Here is a 16,910-nt window from a genome sequence, read left to right as displayed (position 1 = left end):
ATTGCCACTTTTAGATCTGTAATTGAGTGACCAGAGAGATTGAAGTGTTCTCCAACTGGTTTTTGAATGTTATAATTCTTGACGTCTGATTTGTGTCCATTTATTCTTTTACGTAGAGACTGTCCAGTTTGGCCAATGTACATGGCAGAGGGGCATTGCTGGTACATGATGGCATATATCATATTGGTAGATGCGCAGGTGAACGAGCCTCTGATAGTGTGGCTGATGTGATTAAGCCCTATGATGTTGTCCCCTGAATAGATATGTGGACACAGTTGGCAACAGGCTTTGTTGCAAGGATAGGTTCCTGGGTCAGTGTTTTTGTTGTGTGGTGTGTGATTGCTGGTGAGTATTTGCTTCAGGCTGGGGGGCTGTCTGTAAGCAAGGACTGGCCTGTCTCCCAAGATCTGTGAGAGTGATGGGTCATCCTTCAGGATAGGTTGTAGATCCTTGATGATGCGTTGGAGAAGTTTTAGTTGGGGGCTGAAGGTGATGGCTAGTGGCGTTCTGTTGTTTTCTTTGTTGGGCCTGTCCTGTAGTAGGTAACTTCTGGGTACTCTTCTGGCTCTGTCAATCTGTTTCTTCACTTCAGCAGGTGGGTACTATAGTTGTAAGAACGCTTGATAGAGAACTTGTAGGTGTTTGTGATTATCAATACAAACCGCCCCCCCGCCCCGCTCTCCTGCTGGTAATAGCTCACCTTTTCTGATCACCCTGGTTACAGTGTATATGGTAACATCCATTGTTTCATGTTCTCTGTGTATATAAAATCTCCCCACTATATTTTCCACTGTATGCATCCGCTGAAGTGAGCTGTAGCTCACGAAAGCTTATGTTCTAATAAATTTGTTGGTCTCTAAGGTGCCACAAGTACTCCTTTTTCTTTTTGCAGATACAGACTAACACGGCTGCTACTCTGAATCCTTACAGGGCCTTGTAGTAGCTCCCACCTGGGCCACTCATAAACAGCCTTCTAGCCACACCCTGAGTGTCTGCATATAACTTCAGCCTATCAGTTACACTCTGGCTCTCAACAGCGTCGGTTACACCTCAGGGTGACCTAACACACCCCCAGTCTTGGATTTTCCCCCCAGAAATGTATGCCTTGTACTGCCTAGCCCTCTCCTGGACAGTTCAAATATTTTAAGTCCATTATTTCTTTAAGGGAATAACATACCAGTTTATTACCTTCAATGGAATTACCCAGACACTTAACTGAAAGATACTGGATTAGATAAAACAATAAAACAAGTTTATTAACTGCTCAAAGAGATTTTAAATGAGTGCACATATAAAAGAAAAATAAAGATAAAATGCTTACTAGTGCCTAACTTAACAAACTATATTAGATTCAAGCAAAATTTCTCATCACATGCTTCCAGCAAGGTTACTGACCAAAATTATCCGGTCTGGACACCTCCTGCAAAATTCAGTGGCTATTTCCTTTTGTCTCCTCAGGTGCAGTGAATGCAACGGGTAGGGAGAGGGGTGTCTTGGGATGTTTGCCCCTTCTTTCTATAGTTTCAGTCCCCCTCTTGAAAAACATTTCCAGCTGGGCACTAGGAGACAAAGAAAGAGTCTGTGTGGAAGGATATTTCCGACCAGGTTTTTCCACCTGTTTGAATTTCCTTTGTTTTCCTTTCCCGCTTGTTGACTCTGTTTACTGCTTAAATGTGAATTAATGCAAACACATTCCATCTTTTGTTTAGGGCAGACCTGGCTTCGGCCTGGACAGGACTGTGGGGTTTGGAACATGTGTTAACATCATCATACAGGAGAATCTTATAACTTCATATACAGTGTTGCCACACATATTTTGTCAGGACTATACTGACCAGCACATGATGAGTTTCCAAATGATACCTTATCTTGTACAAAGATTATTACAATAGCATGTAGGGTGTAAATACAGAGATCTATTCTGTCACAGAATATCCCTTGATCTAGTATTGGTGAATCTTATTTCTTGGATCTGGCTTTCCCAGTGTGCTTGATAGAGATGGATTGGTGGGTGGAAACAAACCAATTTAAACTCACTCAGTGTCAGATGGGAGTGATGCTGGTAGAAAGGGGGAAACATCTGGATAAATGAGTGACAGTCAGAAGGGCTCCTTCAGTTGTGGATGTATGTCTAGTTAATACGGTTTGTACTGCTATGACTATAGGATCTATTGCAATTCTTGGATTTGCAGATGGGAGCTGTGACACAGTTTGCACAGAGGCGATAGCAATTCCTCTCTAACATGGAGCTGGCTATAGCGACCAATGTGCTCTTTTCAATGTCAGTGCTAGTTTACTGCAACGCTTCTCAAACTGATGTTAGCCTGGGAAAGGACTCTGAAGCTTCACTAGTGCAGAATGGAATGGCTCGTCTCTTCAGGTATTGGCTCCTATTTTAGCACCCTTTATCTATGTTCTTGTACAGCAACCATGGAGGTATCCGTGCACATCACAAAATGAATATGCCCACATAAAAAGGTTGAGTTTCTTTCTTTGCTCTGCACGGGCTTCCTGGTGATTTGGGCGTATTATTCAGTGTATTGGCTATGTTCTGTAAAGCTCTAAATGAGCTGAGATTCAGTAATCTAGGGGATCCCTTCCCTCATTGTGTCCCTTGATGGGAATACTTATCTTCTGGGTTACTATCACATACAGCTCCTGGAGTCACTGTCTCCATGGTCAGTGGTGGGGTATTCTCAGTACAGAGTCAGTGCATCTTTCACCTGTTCACTCCAGAAGTCCAGAAGAACCTGAGTTTGCTAAATTTCATGGCACTACGTGATCTCTCCTTACCTACCTTAGCTAGAAACATTGCTGGCTTGATTTCATATTGGGGGTGAGCTCTGGCGCAATGGAGCCATTTCTGTCGAAAGGTTTGTATTTCTCACAAAGAACTAAAAAGAAAAGGAGTACTTGTGGCACCTTAGAGACTAACCAATTTATTAGAGCATAAGCTTTCGTGAGCTACAGCTCACTTCATCAGATGCATATCGTGGGAGCAGTTTCCACGATATGCATCTGATGAAGTGAGCTGTAGCTCACGAAAGCTTATGCTCTAATAAATTGGTTAGTCTCTAAGGTGCCACAAGTACTCCTTTTCTTTTTGCGAATACAGAGTAACACGGCTGTTACTCTGAAACCTGTCACAAAGAACTGTTTGATTGCAAGGTACTCAAGAATGGGCACCAGTGTAAATGTCTAACTGATCCAATGGAACACTCCTTCCTGTGTGAGAGAACCCTGGTCTTTACTGAGATGTGCTCATGACCTCATGGAACCCTCTATCAGTTATTTCAGTCAACAGGAGCTTTGCTTGAGTATGTACTGCAGGATCAGCCCGTAAGAGATGGTCACCAAACTGCTACATGTGGGAAACTCTTAACATTTCAGGAGCAGTGGGGCGAGTTTTAGTGGTATGATTACTATTGATGACGATGGGAGTTGAGCAAATTAAACCCTCAGGGTCTCTAAGATTTGCCTCTTAGGATCCTGCATTTGTTATGCCCCCCACATTCATATTGAGTTTCATGCAGAAGGAACAAGTTTGAATTCCTGGGGATTAAATATCTTTGAAGCTCAATATGGCTATTTCTCATCTGTATATACTGTAGTCATTAAATAGGGAAGAAGAGCTAAAGACCATACCCTGAACAATAGAACAAGTGTTTGACAGGAAGGTTATGTTCTCAGGAAGCTACATCATTTACAGAGCTTAATCCATTGTAAATATTTATTTTATTGATTTTTTTCTCTCTCCCTCCCCCAACACACTCTCTCTCTAATAAATGCTTATCAGAAAACTTCTTTAACAGCTATTTTTACTGGGAAAATGGAGTCATGACTGAAAAGCAAAATGACTGAAACATTATTGGTAATTAAAAGCAATGTGCCATTTATTGTCCCATTATTAACGTGCAGCATAAATGCATTGAACCTTTTTCAGCCAAACGTGATGTAAAAACTTTCTCACAACTTATATTCATTTTGCTTCAAGTAGTAGGAGAACATAAATATGCTTAGCATAAATATACATGATGGGAAAATGCAACTGTGCATTGGATTTAACTTCAACTATTAGTCAAAGTGTGGTTTACCTCAAATGAAATACGGGTCTGAGTGATCACAGTATCACTCTACTAGTAATGTAAAGTAGTGGTGAATGAGGCCCATGTGCGTGTCTGTGAGTAAACCCACACAAAACTAAGTTAAAAGAACTATTTCACTGCTTGACTTGGCAACCTTTATAATGTTCTTTTAATTTAGTTTATTGTGTATAATTTTCTAGGTATTTAAAAAAGTAAACTGATAAAAATAGAAGTTGTAAAGCTGTCTGGAATGGCTCATGAGCATGAGGACCAGCCTGAGAGCAGACTGTGAAGAAGCAGGTCACAAAGCCCAAACAGGTTTTGAGTCCTATATTTAGATTTCACCAACCAAGTATCAAGTGTGAATTCCTCAAATGCTATAATAGCCTTAACATGGACTAAAGGGACAGTCCCCTTGGGTATTCCAGTCTATTTTGCTACACAGGCAAGCTTGCCTTTGTGATAGATGGTCACTTACATCAAAATCACAACAATATTTAGGTTATTTCCAGGCCCAAAGGACCAGGCATTTACCTCAGGTCAGTTGCACGTTACATTATTCTATACCAAAAACACTTGTAGCCAGTGCTATAATAAATTAACTAAAGATGTATTATCTAAGAAAGAAATGAGAGTTATTTACAAGGTTAAAGCAGGTACACATACACATACAAATGAGTTATCATCTTAGGTTTTAAAAGGGTAATAGAAGCTGCTGTAATATGCAAGCTATATATGTCTGTTAGGGCTAGCCCAGGCCAGACACTGGGGACCTCGTGCTTATGCTAAGAAATCTTTGCCCTTCAGAGTTCAAGCAGCATAAAGATAATACTTTTTTCTTGACAAGGATTTTTGTTCCCTTCACCCAAGGTTCAAGATAATGGAATGAGTGCTTGTGCGCATCTCCTCTTCATGCTTGTAGGGGGAGCAATCAGCAAAGTCTTTTGTCCAGTGATGTTCCACAGTGGCTTGTCTTGTGTCTATAGGCCTTCTTTTGTTAGAGAGGAGATGACACCTCTTGTGGTCAACTAGTATTTCACACATGGTAATGCTTTTCTCCAGTATGATGACTTTCACAATTACAGAGCAAACACTTACACACTGCTTTATAACATGGGATACAGATATTATAAGTGAGATTAATACACGCAGCAGCTTACAAACATTTCATAGAGTCTAAACACTAAACACATTCTTATCAATCTAATAACAACACTAAAACATGGGTGAGCCAGACGGGTTTCCAGCTATGCATTTGTCAGTGTGCCGTGAGGCCTAGTTTCCTTGGCATGAGGGGGCACTTGGTCTGCTAGCATCACAGTGATATTATATTGACACCCACATGTATCATCAGCACGGTTGGAACTTTACAGCCAACACCCAAACCTATGCCATTTAGCTATTGCTATTATTATTTCTTTGTATTATTGTAGTACCTAGGACCCCCCCCAACCAAACTAGGTGTTGTACAAACACAGAACAAAAGAAATTCTCTGGTCCAATGAGTTCCTAATCTAAATATAAGACAAGAGGCAGACAGACAAGGAGACAATGTGTAAGAGTGGGTTGTCATCCTCTCTGGGGACCAGCACTCTAGGGGGATGACACACACACTTTGCCTGTGGGTTTCTACGATATTTGCTGACAGCAGAGGAATGGTGGGACTCGGGAATCTTGTTTTGCATTCCAGGTTTGTCTAGTGGGCATAGACTCTTCTGCTTATTCTCCCCAAGTGCGAGCCCTTCTGCCCTGTCCCCTCCAACCTGTCCCTGCCCCAGTCCTGTGTCTTCCCCACTTCTGGCTCCCCATTACGGTCTCTTTCTCCTTACCTATCCAGTCCTCCAGTTTCTCATCCCGGTCTCTCCCTCCAACTCCCAGTCCCAGTTTCTCTCCTCACCCTCTCCCAGTCCATCTCTCATAAGACTCCTTGTCCCACACTGTTCCTCCCTTCCCCCCGGCTCTTGCTTTTGTCCCCTAAGGATTCAGTTCATATTGCTTTCTCCTCCACACTGCCTGGACATGCTTGTGTGTCATTGACAATACAGGAGTGATGGGCTCCTTGTCTCAGTTCTGGTGCCTGACCATAAGCAGCTGGGAGCAGCCATTGTCGGGAAAGTCCTGGTGAACGTGAGTGCCTGGTATTAAATGAGGATATTGACACAATAGATGTGACAGAAAATTGGTGGAATGATGTTAATCAATAGGACATGGAAATATCAGGGTACAAAATATATAGGAATGACAGAGTAGGTTGTGCTGGTGACGGAGAGGCTCTGTATGTAAAAGAAAGCATGGAGTTAAATATAGTGAAAATCTTAACTGAATGAAACTGTACCATAGAACCTATATAGATAGAAATTCCACGCTTGACTAAAAAGAATATAGCAGTAGGAATATACTACTGACCACCTCACCAGGATGGTGATATTGATTGTGAAAAGCTCCAGGAGATTAGAAAGGCCATAAAAATAGAAAACCCAATAATAATGGAGGCTTTCATCTATCACCTCCAGATGGGATGCAGAGAGAAAGTTTCTAGACACCATAAATGTCAGTTTCTTGGAGCAGCTAGTCCTGGAACCTGCAACGGGAAAGGCAATTCTTCATTTAGTCCTAAGTGGAGCACAGGATCTGGTCCAAGAGGTGAACATAGCTGAACTGCTTGGTAATAGCAACCATAATATAATTACATTTAACATCCTTGCAGGTGGGGGTGAAACCAAAGAAGCCCACCACAGTAGCATTTAACTTCAGAAAGGGGAACTTCATAAAAATGAGGAAGCTAGTTAAATAGAAATTAAAAGGTACAGCCACAAAAGTGAAATGCCTGCAAGCTTCATAAAAACTTTAAAAAAACACCATAATGGCGGTGCAAATTAAATGTATATCCTAAATTAAAAAAACATATTAAAAGGACCAAAAAGTGCTACCATGGCTAAAAGTTAAAGAGATGGTTAGAGGCAAAACAACATCCTTTAAAAATTGGAAGTTAAATCCTGGTTAAATCCTAAATCAAAAGGAGCATAAATCTGGCAAGAGTAAAAGTATAATTAGGCAGGTCAACAAAGAATTTGAAGAGCAACTAGCAAAAGACTAAAAAACTAACAGCAAAATTTTTGTTAAGTAGATTAGAAGCAGAAAGCCGTCCAAACAGTCAGTGGGGCCACTGGATGATCGAGGTGCTAAAAGAGCACCCCAGGAAGATTCGGTCATTTCAGAGAAGCTAAATGAATTCTTTGCGTTGGTCTTCACTGCAGAGGATGTGAGGCAGATTCCCACACCTGAGCCATTCCTTTTAGGTGACAAATCTGAGGAATTGTCCCAGATTGAGGTGTCAGTAGAGGAGGGTTTAGAACAAATTGATAAATTAAACAGTAACTCACCAGGACCATATGGTATTCACCCAAGAGTTCTGAGGGAACTCAAATATGATAGTGCAGAACTACTAAGGCTGTGTCTACATTAGCACTTTTGTTGGCAAAACTTTTGTCAGTCAGGGGTGTGAAGAAACACCCCCTCAATGATAAAAGCGCTGGTGTGGGCAGCCCTGTGTTGGTGGGAGACATTCTCCCGACAACATAGCTACTGCCACTCACTGGGAGTGGTTTAGTTATGCCAGCAGGAGAGACCTAGACATAACCTTAGTGTGGTATGTGAACAATTGCTTAAATCAGCTTCTGTACGATATGACGGGAGGATAGCTAATGTGATGCCAATCTTTTAAAAAGGCTCCAGAAGCAATCCTGGCAATTACAGGCTAGTAAGCCTAACTTCAGTACTAGGCAAATTGGATGAATCAATAATAAAGAACAGAATGATCAGAATTGGCAACAGAGTCATATTTAGTTTGTGATGCACTGTAACCCCCAGATCCCTTTCTGTAGGACTCCTTCCTAGGCAGTCATTTCTCATTTTGTATATCTATATAGTTATTTGATATTTTATGTTGAAAGGTTTCATCATCAGGTGAGTCTTTGATTCAAGGACAATCACAGACCTTAAAGTAAATGGGCATGCCAAGTACTCCTTCAGACAAAGGAAGGAGCAGTTAAGCTGCTTTATGTAGTAGACACATCTACCAAGAATAGAGGGACTGCCCACGGCACATGGCAGGTCAGAACTAAGCTCCCTGATTGTAAGCACTGAGACTAGGGTATTGAATTTGTGGCCTGTGTGTGTCTAGAAGGAAAAAGCCAGCAGAAAGCCTAGAAAGCATTTCTAAGGCCATGTCTATGCTACCGGCTAAATCGTCAATGCTGTGATAGATGCAGTGGTGTCGATTTAGTGGGTCTGGTGAAGACACGCTAAATCAATGGGAGGTTTATGTACTCCAACTCCCAGAGAAGAAAATGGGAAGTCAGCAGGAGAGCATCTCCTGTCGACACAGCATGGTATAGACACCGTAGTGAGTGGATCTAGCTACGTTGACTTCAGTTATGTTACTCATGTAACTGAAGTAGCATAACTTAGATCCATTTACCACAGTAACATAGACCAGCCCTTAGTATGATCCTGAGAGGAGGCAGAGAGTCATAAGAACACGGCTTGCTGGAGTGCCAGACTAGGGGATTTCTGAGGAAAGAAACAGCCTGCTATCTGTTTCTACTGTGTTCTGACACATTTTCTATAAGTAAACAAGACCATACCAAATGATATACTTGACTTGTATCATTGATTTCTCATCCATCCACTCAGGCCAAAAGGGTAACAAAATAATCTATCCATGTACGTGTGTGCCAACATAAAATATATATGAAAAGATTTTCAAAAGCAAACAATTATCCTGGGTGTCTCGGTGTTTGGTGCCCAACTTGAGACAGCTTATAGGGTGCCAATAAAAAAAATGCCATACACCCACTGTGATGAAGAGAATGTTCATGGGAATGTTCATAATGTTTTCTCTGAATACTGTGTGGGTGTCTCAGTTTCCCCTAGGCATTTCTTAAGTATCTAGGTGGTGAGATAAGGGTGGCCAACACCCTGTCTCCTGGCAACTGATGGCCTGGGCCCCTCCTCTGCAAAGGTGCCAACTGAAGGTGTTGGAGAACAAAGAGATCCTGGCCCAGGAAAGAGACAAAGGTGAGAGGTGGGGCTGGAGAGTTTGTTTGGAGCTGGCTGGAAAAATGGAGGGAGGCCCAAATGGGGCTCTGGGCTCCCTCCCCCTCAAGATGGACCACTTCTCTGTACGTAAAAGCTCTGTTTTAGACCGTGTTCCTGTTGTCTAATAAACCTTCTGTTTTACTGGCTGGCTGAGTGTCATGTCTGACTGTGGAGTTGGGGGGCAGGGCCCTCTGGCTTCCCCAGGAGCCCTGCCGGTTTGGACTCACTGTAGGAAGTGCACGATGTAAAGGGGGGATGCTGAATGCTCCGAGGTCATCCCCAGGAAGGTCGAAGTTGTGTACGCTTCTTGCCCCGGAGATAGTATGCTCACAGAGAGGAGGCTCCCCCAGAGTCCTGACTGGCTTCATATGGAGTAGTTCCAGGGCATCGCCCGGTGACTCCGTGACACCCACTCTTTAAATCTCAGTCCTCTTTAAAGTGTCTCAGGTTGAGCATCCCAAAACACTAGTCACTCATGAAAATCTTGGGCATGCCTCTTTCCTTGATTAAAAGTTCAAAGCTGCATTCTAGAGCTGAAAGAATTTTCCTATGTTGTGTTGGTTGCTGTAGTTATGTAGAAATAACATTTATCAAACATTTCCCTGACAAAATAAGGGTTTTTGATCAATACAATGCATGTCATATCTGCAATGCTAAACTTAGGCTGATTGATTTTGCACACTGTTCTTTCTTCCAGAATATAAATGTATTTTTTTATGAGTTTGTTAGGGTTTTTTTTTCCTGTTATTTTTTCTCTATTGTTTATTGGTTTAGTTTTCTCCCCTGTATCAGGTGGGTTTTTTTTGATCATTTCCTTTAAAGATTATTTTATTGTTGATTTATTCATGGCCACAGTAAAACCATCTTACTTATGGGTGCTACACATCTGAGGAAATCACTTACATTAGGGAAATTAATTAGTTTTATTATAGAGTTTATCTTTGTAAATTACTAAAACTAGTAAATGGCAAAAAGGAAAAAAAGAAACGAAACAACAATAATTCCAACAACCATACCTTTGTAAGTCCATATTGCCTGTCTGGAGGAAAGATGGTCTAAAGGGGCAGTTTAGCCTGGTAGTTAAAGCACTAGCCTAGGGACCTGGGTTTGAGTCCCTGCTCTGACACAGACTTCCTATGTGACCTTGGCAAGTCACTGAGGATACATTGTTAAGGGTGCGCCCCATCTGACCATTTAGCTCATTGCTAGCTCATTAAAATAGAAATGAAGCCTGCACAAGCTAGTCTGTAGTGGCGGTTCAGGGGGGTCAGACAGGCTTATGCAGCCTGTTCCTCCCCACCCGCACTGCTGTTTTTAGCAAGGTAGCTCGAGTACAGCTAGCCTGAGAATGTCTACACGAGATGCAAATCACACCTCTGGCCACCACGTAGATGTACCCTAAGTCAGCCATCGCATCAGTTCCCCATTTGTAAAAAGGGGATATAGCATTTCCCTACCTCATGAGGTGCTGGAAGGATAAATAAAAGATTCAGTGGCAACTATCCCTTGATACGAGGATGATGTCTGCAGGGGGAAAAGTCATTGATGAGACTTAAGATGGCTGAGGAGTCCAATCCATGCTCTACAGGTTTTTCCATATATGTGACAGGTGGTTGTTTGGAGAAAGCACAACTGCTGGCCGGGATGCTGTCCTCTGTCATTTCTCAGCTCTCGAGCAAGGCGATTCTCTTCAAAACAGGCTGAGGCTTAATGTATGATGCGACACCATTGCAGTCAATTGCCAGCCAGCGCTTCCCAATTTGTGGGGTTAATGCCCCCCTTCTTAAGATATATTTTCAGGGCATCCTTGTAGCGTTTCTTCTGTCCCTGTGAGCCCTCTTACCATGACTAAATTGAGAAAAGAGGACTTGCTTCAGCTGAATAGTATCAGCTGTCCACACACAACGGTCAGCCCAGCAAAGTTAATGTTTCATAATCTTCACCTCAACGCTGGTGATGTTAGCTGCAGAGGGAATACACTGGTGCAATGACCTGTCCATCTGATACAGAGAATCTTCCTACAGCAGTGCTGTTGGACGCTTAAGATGGCTTTGGTATGTCACCCATGTCTCACACCCATAAAGAAGAGTGGGGATGGCTACTGCATTGTAGACCTGGAGCTTCTCCACCTCACAAGATGCTGTTAGGATAAATACTTTAAAGATTGCGAGGCACTCAAATACTAATGAAATGGAGAGGTCATATAAGTATGTTAGATTAATACCTTGTGGCATTGGCCATGCAGATATAGTTGAGGTCAGCAGAAGCTAGTTTGTCTGGATGAGAGGGGACTGTGGGCTGGGTGTTTTCTATAAGAATCCGAAAGCTTTGGAATCCACCTCCTTGCCTGGTCTGAAATAGCTCCTATCTGATGAACTCCGTGGTAAGCTGCATGGCTAATCCTCTTACGCAGGCATTTGACATGGGGGTGGGGGAAAACTGACAGATGGGAAGTTATTTGAGGGGGTGAAGGATTTGCATGTTTGTTTTGTGAATGAATGGTGAGGGGTTATTTTAAACTGTACTGCTGCACTTAGGATGGATTTCCAAGTTATGTCTCTGGCACTTACGATGTATGGAGAGGCAGCCTTTCTGTAAAACTAAATAAATAAGTTTTTATTTTTAATGGAGTTGATAGGTGAAATCAAAGACATCCCGTCCCTATTTTTCAGTACCCAGAGATCAACTTGGTACAGATATGCCCTGGCACATCTGAAATGGATGGAGTGGATGTTAAATCTGGTGGTGGTCAGCTTTTTCTACATCTGCACAATTGAAGCAAATATGCAAGCCCTGATTCAGCAAGGTGCTTAATCACATTCCTAACTTTTAGTGCATAGTAGTTCCATTGAAGTGAATATATCTACCTTTAGCTAGTACTACTTGCTGAATTGGGGCTTTATATTGTAAGCACTTTTGGAGCAGAGACTGTATCTTACTACGTTTATGTACAACACTTAGGAAGTTGGAGTATATATCCCAGACTGGGACCTCTAGGCATTACCATAATATAGTTTTTCAGAGTCTATGGGCCTGTCTCAGCTACAGCCAGCTATAAGTCAAAGGAATTGCCATAATGGATCAGACCCTTGGTCTAGCTAGTCCAGGGGTTCTCAAAGTGGGGGTCGGGACCCCTCAGGGGGTCACGAGGTTATTACATGGGGGGGGGGGTCGCAAGCTGTCAGCCTTCACTCCAAACCCCGCTTTGCCTCCAGCATTTATAATTGTGTTAAATATATAAAAAAGTGTTTTTAATTTATAAGGGGGGTCGCACTCAGAGGCTTGCTGTATGAAAGGGGTCACCAGTACAAAAGTTTGAGATCCACTGATCTAGTCCAGTATCCTGTCTCTGACAGTGGCCGGCACCAGATGCCACAGAGGAGAGGGTAAGAAACCCTGCAATGGGCACATGTAGGATAATGCACTCCTCTTCAAGTTTTCATTGTAAACCCTAATAGTTAGAGATTGGGTTAAACCCTGATGTGGGAGGTTTCAAGTCCATTTTTGTTACCATTAAGTATTACAACTCTGGATATTCTTGTTGTCTATATAAATATCCAATCTCTTTTTGTCTCCTGCCAAGTTCTTTGCCTCATTGACGTCCAGTAGCTGTTGACTGCACAGTGTAATTACATGTTGTGGGGAAAAAGTATTTCCTCTTTTTCATTTCATAGGACACTTCCTTGTTTTTGTGTCATGACTCCCTGATCCTGAGGCCAATGGTATGCTAGGCTTGGCCCCAGCAGTAGAGAGGAGAGATTTCAAGGACGTTACAGCCGGTTTTCGTTCCACCACTGTCTCTGCCTAAGGGTGTAAGTTTGGTCTCAAATTTGTTGAACAAAGCAGCTCCAGAGCATGAGTAATCTTTGACTTTCCAGCTGTAGTGGTATAAAAATAAATTTTAATAAATGTTTGCAACAAACCAAGCACTATTAAGGAATGAGGTGATTCAGAGCTGTGCTACGGTCATTGAAAACCGCTGCGACATCAGTTAATTTAGTTCTAACAAAGCCTAATCATATTGCTCTTGTGTATTTTATTCATTTAATTACGTTGCTCATTTTTCTTTAGTTGATCATATTGATGTAGTGTAGCTGATTTGGCATATATTGGTGAGGGTTATTAATTTACTAAATGTATTACACTGGAATAGCTTAGAGAATCAATGGAGATATTATATTAGCGTACCACTATGTACTGACTCATCATATCATGGCTTAGAGTAATGCGGCATATTTTTGTGTGCATTAGGCTATTTTGTTTGGAGCTGACAATTTCCAATATGATAAGACTCCCAAAGATAGAGGATAATGCTTATTGATGAGAGAAGCAAAACACAGCAACAATTTGTAAGCTTTATAAATGAGCGCTCCATCCAACCACTTATCCAACCAAAAGATCTAAGTTGGTTGCAAGAGATCCCATGACAACATCCATCAACATTTATGGGACCTGCGAGATGCTTGGGTCAGCACTGAAAATCCCACCCTGAATCTTCTGTGGGCCCAATCCAACTCCTAATGAAGTCAATGGAAAGACTGCCATTGACTTCAGTGGGAATAGGATCAAACCCTAAATCAGTGAAATATAGAACAATTTTTATAGTGTAATAATAATGTTTTTAAACGTCACACGTCTTCCGTCTTAGGGACAGAAGAGCCTTTTGTCTAAAGGACCCCAAAGTGTTCTTCTGAAATGAGCCTCCCAAGCAGGTATTGTGCTCTTCTTAGAGATGGTTGAACAAATACAAGTTTAAAAGAAATGTCTAAGCTAACACAGTGAATTAATGGTATTGTGGCGGTCAGGAATTGAACCTAGTTTACTAATTCCCAATCCCCAACTCTAATCATTAAACCATACTCCCTAGCAGACCATAGTCTCTCTCTTATTGAAAACACATAGATCATTTGTGTTTGCAATTTTGTATCATGCCCAGCTTTCTGTCCCATGGCATTTTAAATGAACTCAGGTGCATTTTTATCAAGCAGATATGACTGATTTCTAGCGTTAAACGATGCAAGGATATAATCAAATCGTACTGTATGCAGCATGAGTAATATATTTCAGAATGTTGCTGACAACAATAACTACTGTTCCGAGAATGGAGATTGAAAATATTCTGGCCAGTGGTTTAGGCATTGTAATACTTTGATCCATTGTCTATAGCCAAGCCCTAAGATACAACCACATTTGGTCTAATCCCTCAGACAGAGACAAAACACCTACAAGATCTCTATCAAGCATTCTTACAACTACAATACCCACCTGGGGAAGTGAGGAAACAGACTGACAGAGAGAGATGGGTACCCAGAAGTGACATACTACAGGACAAGCCCAACAAGGAAAATAACAGAACACCACTTGCCATCACATACAGCCCCCAGCTAAAACCTCTCCAGCGCATCATCAACAATCTACAACCTATCCTGGAAAATGATCCCTCACTCTCACAGGGCTTGGGAGGCAGGCCAGTCCTTGCTTACAGACACCCCCCCAACCTGAAGCAAATCACTCACTGTTAAAAATCTGTGCCTCTTGATGTGGAGGAATTGGATGGACAGAGGAATTATACCTGTGTCACAGCTAAGAGACAATGATACATTTAAACTATTCGTAGATCTTCAGCAACAATTTGGTTCCGGAGCATGGACATATCTCCAGTTTAAGCATTTATTTACAAATGTATTTGGACTAAATGCATTGGGGACTCCAGAAACTTCTGAACTTTTATTATTTTGGAAGAAACTTCCAGGATTTACTCAGCCACTGGTATCTTTTTATGATTTTCTGGCCCAAAAACCTCTGCCAAATTTGAGAGTTGCTTGAGTTAGAGATTTGGGTACACAAATATCTCCAATTCAATAGAATACAATGGTATGTAATGTTAAAAAGCAACTATAGACCTGAGACTATGGCTTATTCACCAAAAATATTTTTTTTGAATATACTGGTCCCCATATAGGCTAACAGTAATGGGCCTCGTAAATGCTGACCACTGTTGGAAATGTAACTTTCTTGGTGCTACATTAGCTCTTTTGTTTTCAGAGTTCCCTGTGTCAAAAATTTCTGGTATGAGGTGAGTCAAAGGACCAATTTGATATTGGATGCTAAATTAGAGCACTCCCCCTTAAATTTCATTCTTGAATATATTCCTGATACCTGGAGATAACCTGGTAACAAGGCAGAGTGGTTCCAACATGCAGCTATGGTCTCTAAAAAATTAATCCTGCAGAAATGGAACAGTCAATTATAGATGCCTGGATCAGTGATGTCTCTCCTTGCAGCTAACGAATGATTGGGATTCCACAGAAAGGGAATGCCTAAAAAATTCAAAGCAATCTAGGCTGACATTTTAGAGGTCTATGATTAACGAAGACCCTGAAGATAGATATGTGGTTTCCCCTCTGCTCCATCTACCGTAACCCTCTATTTCTATGTGTATTATGATGACTCTGGCATTTTGGTATATTTGTTTTATTTAAAAAAAATGTTATATATAAAATGTGCCCATTTTCTAATTTGAATATATATGGTTTCAGCTTCCACCTATTGTGTCTTGTTATGTCTTTCTCTGCTAGATTATAACAAACTTTTTAGCAGACGTAATCAAGCCTCTTAATCTTTTTTGGTTGGTTAAACACAGACCCATGGTGTTACCCTGGTAACATTTTACTCGAGTGTGCAAAACCTGAGATAAATACGTTGATCTAAATTGACTTGCATAATCTCAATAAACAGATATATTTTCAGCCATGTATAAGAGACCATGCTAAAAATTAATAGAAAAGTCATTTTATCGATTATAGTAACTGGTATCAGTTGAATATCTGATATATTGATATGCCTGCTTCAGCACCATTAAAGTCAATAGGTCTCTCATTAACTTGAGAGAAGGCAGGTCCTATTTGAGGACTAAGTCCTATTCAGCTCTAACATCTGATTATACAAAACTGTGATGTTATTATACATTTGAGGAAGCTTTGATCTTTTTAAAGATAAAGCATAAAATCCTCTACTCCTATAATGGAAACCTTAAAATTATCCAGAACTTCAGGAGGTTCACGTCAGTTGTTATCGGACTACATTTTGACTTCACTGTGGTTAAATGTGGGAAAATGAAGGCAAAATGTGTAGTATGAAGGATATTCTGAAAATTAAATGAGCAACAAAAAGTGAGAGAAGTCCTAAATGTGCACTTAATTTGCTTTTTCTGTTTGCTAGAACTTTAGATCCTGCACAAAACGTTTAAGCTTTGGACGGTAAACACGTTAGTCAATAAAGCAATATATCAACATGTGAAAAAGCAAGTCTTTTAAAAAAATAGTTGGTGGGTATGCTTCGCAGCCAAGGTATTTAATTTGTCAGCAAACCTAATTAATGGACAAAGCAGATGTTGGAAATCATGGCAGTGCATTAATTTAACACATCTACATCTTTGATGTATAAGGCATATCCTTGAGACAGAAGTAGACACAATTCACTGGGGCATTTCATATTCAAATACCAGAGCACTGAGCTTTTAAGCTAAAAAAAAAAATGCATCAGCTCTTCTAACTTTGTTGTGATAAACACATCTCTGAACAAGTCAAAGTGGACATGACCAGCATACAGCTAGACAGTTTTGCACCTCTCCAGAGATGGAGTCACTATTGAGTACTAGGAAAATCTCAGTCTCCATCCATGGGAGTCCAGGTTGGAGAAGCATCCAACAGAATGGAAGTACAT

Source organism: Lepidochelys kempii, chromosome 1 (assembly GCF_965140265.1).
Source record: "Lepidochelys kempii isolate rLepKem1 chromosome 1, rLepKem1.hap2, whole genome shotgun sequence".
NCBI lineage: Eukaryota > Metazoa > Chordata > Testudines > Cheloniidae > Lepidochelys > Lepidochelys kempii.
Note: the sequence above shows the minus strand (reverse complement) of the source record.